We start from the raw sequence: 7,532 nt of genomic DNA, 5'->3' as shown, positions 1-7,532 counted from the left end.
GATCAGAAAGTGGTGAATAACAGTGAACAGACATTATTAGTAGGCCTACAGAGGCAAAAGAAGAAATAAAGAAAGAAATATCAATTATCAAAATATCATGTAGATCAAATTCTACTGGGAAGCAATTTTATTTGGCCTAACGTTTACCCGAGATGTCTCCCTTTTCTATACTTTTGATGCGCGTCCACCATCGGGACGAATTAGGGCAGGTCTAGGCGGAAATAGGCAAGGAAAATGCCTCACGCAGACGGCGCACTACGGACAATTGCTTACGATTTCAGGCATAAGAATGGCATGGTTGGATTCGCTAGAATTTCGGCTACAAATTGATATACATTAGCGCCTGTATAATTCATTTTCAGAAAAGTTATCTAAGAAAAACTGCCTATCGGGCGGATACCGGGCAGGGTACGGTACTGTAGCTGCTGCTGCTCCTATAGTATTAAATACAACCCACTGATCTCTACGGAAAAATCATGTTGTTGTTGTTGTTGTTTTAGTTTTAAGGGCGTGTGTCATTCAATTATGAATATTTACGAATCTTCTGATTCTTGTCCTAAAATCATATATAATTGATGGTTTTTAAAACGGTATCATTTGAATTTCCATTTCCAAGCATTATTTTGAACTGTCCCGAAATTGTTTTCCTTTCTTGAAATCAGACTACAGCCCCAGCCTATTCTTTTCTTATGCATGGGGATATTGAAAGGCCTTGTCCTCCCAGACAAGGATAAATAGCTTATTCAGTATGCTACCTTTAGAGACAATACTTTAAAATAATGCTGTCATTGTTGCAATGTCAGGAATGCTATTATTACCTCTTTGGTAATCCACGTATTTGCCAAAAGTATTCGCTCAATGAAGGGAGGGTCGGATTTTTTTTCTTCAATTCATTAATTGATGCCATATCTGAAAGAGCTGAGTAGTTTGTTACGTAACTATTCAAAAATTGCAGGTGCAAGCTATTGAAAAGCCAAGCTTCCTTTATTCATTGGTGCCCTTTTATAGAATTCGTAGCGTATACTAAATTAATAGACCCGTGTTCTATTCATCATGCTATGTCAGGGCAGTAACCTATTGTCATATCACTTTAAGTTAAAGTCAGTAGTTTGCAGAATAAATGAAAATAACATAAAACATCCCTAATATATCAGTAACTGAAAGAAAAAAATTAGGGGCAATCTTGACAACATCGGACTACAAAAATAATAATAAATATGCCTCCCGAAAGCGTGAAATCAGTAAATCGGCATATTTTGTAAAGCCATTAACATGCAGAAAGTGTTAACAACAAACGAACCAGAGAATGGCACTGAGGCAAAGTGGTCTTGTGGATAAGACTGATCGCATCACAATGTAATGTATCCGGTTCGACTCCCAGCTTCTCCTTTATTTTTTTTATTATTATTTTTCTTCACCCCATGATACTGACTTTCCATCTCTTTTTTAAAGGGGTCACCCCCACCTTCTAAACAAAGGAGTAAATAACATGTGATACTCTTTTTTTTTTTTTAAGGGCGACTTTTTGAATTACTTAGTCGTTAGAATACATCTTTTGCTACATCTACAACAATAAGTATCAATATGAAAAAATACATAGAGATTGGCAGTGTGACACATTTAATTTAGTCTAGTGGATAGGCAATTGCCTGGTAACTGGAAGGTATCGGGTTCGACACACAGCAAGTGCTTTAAAAAAAAATCTTTGTAATAGAAAAACTTATGTTAAACCCCCTTTTTTTTTTTTTATCTCACTCAAAGTCCATACTTATTGCTATTCTTTTAATTGATTGATACAATTTTTTTTTTTTTTTTTGGGGGGGGGGGGGCGGGGGGGGGGGGGGTAGCTGGCGGTCGGTAGCGGTAGCCACAGAGCCATGTTCATTTTTAAAACAAGATTCAAGAGCCTAGCTCTTATTGCCAGGTCAACAACGTTTTTTTACATTTTCAATCCTAATTTCCTCGTTTAAATCACTCTCTACTGTCCCGTACTATCCTTTTCCAGTCTGTATACAACTTATTTGTAGCATGCATGCAATGAACGGTGTTTTACTCCTCCTATAAATTTAATAAAAGCGCCCTAATCTTGCACGAGGTGAGACAAAGGGCCTTTTACATTTGAAAGCATTCACCCCACCTCGCCTGTATACCCGAGCAAAATTAAATAGTGCTCAACAATAAAAACCCCCAGTCTTGGGTCAAGAGGTCTATATTTGTTTGTTTATTTAGTTATTTGTTTTAATTGACAGTGTACTATTACATATCAGGTATATTAGATACTCTGTTTTAAATACAATCAATTAGACTGTCGAGCAATGAATTATCTTCTGATTCTTGTCCTAAAATCATATCTAATTACTGGTTTTTAAAACGGTATCATTTGAATTTCCATTTCCCAGCATTATTTTGAACTGTCCCGAAATTGTTTTCCTTTCTTGAAATCAGACTACAGCCCCAGCCTATTCTTTTCTTATGCATGGGGATATTGAAAGGCCTTGTCCTCTCAGACAAGGATAAATAGCTTATTCAGCAGGCTACCTTTAGGGACAATACTTTAAAATAATGCTGTCATTGTTGCAATGTCAGGAATGCTATTATTACCTCTTTGGTAATCCACGTATTTGCCAAAAGTATTCGCTCAATGAAGGGAGGGTCGGATTTTTTTTCTTCAATTCATTAATTGATGCCATGTCTGAAAGAGCTGAGTAGTTTGTTACGTAACTATTCAAAAATTGCAGGTGCAAGCTATTGAAAAGCCAAGCTTCCTTTATTCATTGGTGCCCTTTTATAGAATTCGTAGCGTATACTAAATTGAATAGACCCGTGTTCTATTCATTATGCAATGTCAGGGCAGTAACCTATTGTCATATCACTTTAAGTTAAAGTCAGTAGTTTGCAGAATAAATGAAAATAACATAAAACCTCCCTAATATATCAGTAACTGAAAGAAAAAAATTAGGGGCAATCTTGACAACATCGGACTACAAAAATAATAATAAATATGCCTCCCGAAAGCATGAAATCAGTAAATCGGCATATTTTGTAAAGTCATTAACAGCTAGCTGGCAATCGACAGCTAGCTGGCAATCGACAGCTAGCTGGCAATCCCAAAGCCATGTCCATTTAAAAACTGCATTCAAGAGCCTCTTATTGCTAGGTTTACAACGTTGTTTTACATTTGCAATTATAATTTCCTAGTTTTATTCACTCTCTACAGTCCCGTACTATCCCTTTTTCAGTCTGTAAACAACTTTGCAACACGAAAACAATGATGAACAGGGTTTTACTTCTCGTATAAATTTATTAGAAGTGCCCTATGTCATTTTGCACGAAGTGATACAAAGGGCCTTTCAAATTTAAGTCTATTGAAAGCATTCCCCCACCTAGCCTGTATGACCGAGCAGAATCATTTAGTGCTCAACAATAAAAATCCACAGTCTTGGCTAAAGAGGTCCATTATTTGTTTGTTTATTTAGTTATTTTATTTAATTGACATTGTACAGTACTATTAAATATCAGGTATATTGGATGCTCTGTTTTAAATACAGTCAAGATTGCCGAGCAATGAATTACATCCTGCTTCTTGTCCTCAAACCATATCTTTCTGGTTTTTAAAACGGTATCATTTGAATTTCCATTTCCAAGCATTATTTTGAACTGTCCCGAAATTGTTTTCCTTTCTTGAAATCAGACTACAGCCCCAGTCTAAAGTGCTTGTCCTCCCAGACAAGGACAAAGAGCCTCTTCGGTAGGTTTAGGGACAATGCATCAAAATAACGCGGTCATTGTTGCAATGTCAGGAATGCTATTATTACCTCCTCTTTGGTAATCCTCGCATTTGACCAAACAAAAGTCACTCAATGAAGGGAGGGTCAGGTTTGTTTTCAATTCACTAATATTATTGATGCCATGTCAGAAAGAGCTGAGTAGTTTGTTACGTAACTATTCAAAAATTGCAGGTGCAAGCTATTGAAAACAGAATCGAATAGCCAAGCTTCCCTATTCATTGGTGCCCTGTTATAGAATTCGTAGCATATACTGAATTGAATAGACCCGTGTTCTATTCATTATACTATGTGAGGGCAGTGGCCTCTTGTCATATCACTTTAAGTTTAAGTCAGCAGTTTGCAAATTAAATGAAATAAACATAAAACCTCACTATTATATCAGTAATATCAGTAACTGAAAGAAAAAAAATACGGGCAATCTTGACAACATCGGACTACAAAAATGATGATAATAATGCATCCCGAAAGCGTCAAATCAGTAAATCGGCACATTTTGTAAAGTCATTAGCATGCAGAAAGTGTTAACAACAAAAAGCGAACCAGTTATCACGGTGAGGCAAAATGGTCTTGTGGATAAAAGTGATCACTTCACAATGCAATGTACTCGGTTCGAGTCTCAGTTTCTCCTTTATATAAACCCATGTTATTTTTTTTTCTTCACTCCATAATATTGACTTGTCATCTCTTTTTTAAAGGGGACACCCCCCCCCCCCCTCAACAAAGAAAAAATAGCATGTAATACTCTTTCTTTAACAAGCGACTCTCTGAATTAGTCAGAAAACATCTTTTGCTACATCTACAACAATTAGTGTAAGTATGAAGAATACATGAAGATTAGCAATGTGACACTTTAGTCTAGTGGGTAGGCAATCGTCTGATAACTGGAAGGTATCGGGTTCGACCCCCAGCTGTTGCGTTTTTTTCTTTTGCTACATCTACAACAATAAGTATAAGTATGAAAAAAAAACATGGAGATTAGCAATGTGACACTTTAGTCTAGTGGGTAGGCAATCGCCTGGTAACTGGAAGGTATCGGGTTCGACCCCCAGCTGTTGCGTTTTTTTCTTTTGCTACATCTACAACAATAAGTATAAGTATGAAAAAAAAACATGGAGATTAGCAATGTGACACTTTAGTCTAGTGGGTAGGCAATCGCCTGGTAACTGGAAGGTATCGGGTTCGACACCCAGCTGTTGCTTTTTTTTTAATCTTTGAAAAAGAAAAACTGATGTCAAACCCATTTTGATCTCACTCAAAGTCCATATTTATTGCTATTCTCTTAATTGATCTATACAATGAGCTTGCAATTAACTTGTAAGCAAGGTAAAGTATTATATTTACGAAGTACAAGAAGGACAGGAATCCTGTTTTATCTATTTATCAAACATTATTACATTCAATACTTTTTCAGTCCCAATGAGAGAGAGAGAGAGAGAGAGAAAGAAAGAGAAAGAGAGCCAGAAAGAGACAAGTGAAGAGAACCCAATACACCTCATCAGTGTAATAAAGTCTGATGATCTTAATCTACATACTTACTTCAAATATTTTGCCGGGCAGATATTATTATTTATAAAAACAAACCAATTTTGGAGTTTTATAATAAATATTATTGTTGTTGTTGTTGTTGATGTAAAACAATGAGAAAATAGGGACCTTTTGCGGGGGGGGGGAGCAATGTAGAAAAAAACTACAGGGGAGCCTTGGGATTTTTATTTTTTGGGGGGGGGGGGGGGTATCGGCGCGGATTCAGGATTTCTTAGGGGGGCCCAAACTTGAAATCAATTTGAAATTTAATGTGCTGAAATAAAAAAAAATCGTGCCGGCCGATATTTCACTCAGTGGTAGAGGGGGAAGGGGAGGGGGGGGGGGGGGGGTAATCGACAGCTAGCTGGCAATCGACAGCTAGCTGGCAATCGACAGCTAGCTGGCAATCGACAGCTAGCTGGCAATCGACAGCTAGCTGGCAATCGACAGCTAGCTGGCAATCGACAGCTAGCTGGCAATAGCTGGCAATCGACAGCTAGCTGGCAATCGACAGCTAGCTGGCAATAGCTGGCAATCGACAGCTAGCTGGCAATCGACAGCTAGCTGGCAATAGCTGGCAATCGACAGCTAGCTGGCAATCGACAGCTAGCTGGCAATCGGCGGTAGCGGGTAGCCTGGCGGCGGTAGCGGGTAGCCCCAAAGCCATGTCCATTTAAAAACTGCATTCAAGAGCCTCTTATTGCTAGGTTTACAACGTTGTTTTACATTTGCAATTATAATTTCCTAGTTTTATTCACTCTCTACAGTCCCGTACTATCCCTTTTTCAGTCTGTAAACAACTTTGCAACACGAAAACAATGATGAACAGGGTTTTACTTCTCGTATAAATTTATTAGAAGTGCCCTATGTCATTTTGCACGAAGTGATACAAAGGGCCTTTCAAATTTAAGTCTATTGAAAGCATTCCCCCACCTAGCCTGTATGACCGAGCAGAATCATTTAGTGCTCAACAATAAAAATCCACAGTCTTGGCTAAAGAGGTCCATTATTTGTTTGTTTATTTAGTTATTTTATTTAATTGACATTGTACAGTACTATTAAATATCAGGTATATTGGATGCTCTGTTTTAAATACAGTCAAGATTGCCGAGCAATGAATTACATCCTGCTTCTTGTCCTCAAACCATATCTTTCTGGTTTTTAAAACGGTATCATTTGAATTTCCATTTCCAAGCATTATTTTGAACTGTCCCGAAATTGTTTTCCTTTCTTGAAATCAGACTACAGCCCCAGTCTAAAGTGCTTGTCCTCCCAGACAAGGACAAAGAGCCTCTTCGGTAGGTTTAGGGACAATGCATCAAAATAACGCGGTCATTGTTGCAATGTCAGGAATGCTATTATTACCTCCTCTTTGGTAATCCTCGCATTTGACCAAACAAAAGTCACTCAATGAAGGGAGGGTCAGGTTTGTTTTCAATTCACTAATATTATTGATGCCATGTCAGAAAGAGCTGAGTAGTTTGTTACGTAACTATTCAAAAATTGCAGGTGCAAGCTATTGAAAACAGAATCGAATAGCCAAGCTTCCCTATTCATTGGTGCCCTGTTATAGAATTCGTAGCATATACTGAATTGAATAGACCCGTGTTCTATTCATTATACTATGTGAGGGCAGTGGCCTCTTGTCATATCACTTTAAGTTTAAGTCAGCAGTTTGCAAATTAAATGAAATAAACATAAAACCTCACTATTATATCAGTAATATCAGTAACTGAAAGAAAAAAAATACGGGCAATCTTGACAACATCGGACTACAAAAATGATGATAATAATGCATCCCGAAAGCGTCAAATCAGTAAATCGGCACATTTTGTAAAGTCATTAGCATGCAGAAAGTGTTAACAACAAAAAGCGAACCAGTTATCACGGTGAGGCAAAATGGTCTTGTGGATAAAAGTGATCACTTCACAATGCAATGTACTCGGTTCGAGTCTCAGTTTCTCCTTTATATAAACCCATGTTATTTTTTTTTCTTCACTCCATAATATTGACTTGTCATCTCTTTTTTAAAGGGGACACCCCCCCCCCCTCAACAAAGAAAAAATAGCATGTAATACTCTTTCTTTAACAAGCGACTCTCTGAATTAGTCAGAAAACATCTTTTGCTACATCTACAACAATTAGTGTAAGTATGAAGAATACATGAAGATTAGCAATGTGACACTTTAGTCTAGTGGGTAGGCAATCGTCTGATAACTG

Source organism: Strongylocentrotus purpuratus, unplaced genomic scaffold (genome assembly GCF_000002235.5).
Source record: "Strongylocentrotus purpuratus isolate Spur 01 unplaced genomic scaffold, Spur_5.0 spur5_scaffold_13, whole genome shotgun sequence".
NCBI lineage: Eukaryota > Metazoa > Echinodermata > Echinoidea > Camarodonta > Strongylocentrotidae > Strongylocentrotus > Strongylocentrotus purpuratus.
The sequence above is the reverse complement of the archived record's forward strand: the minus strand, read 5'-3'. Positions refer to the sequence as shown.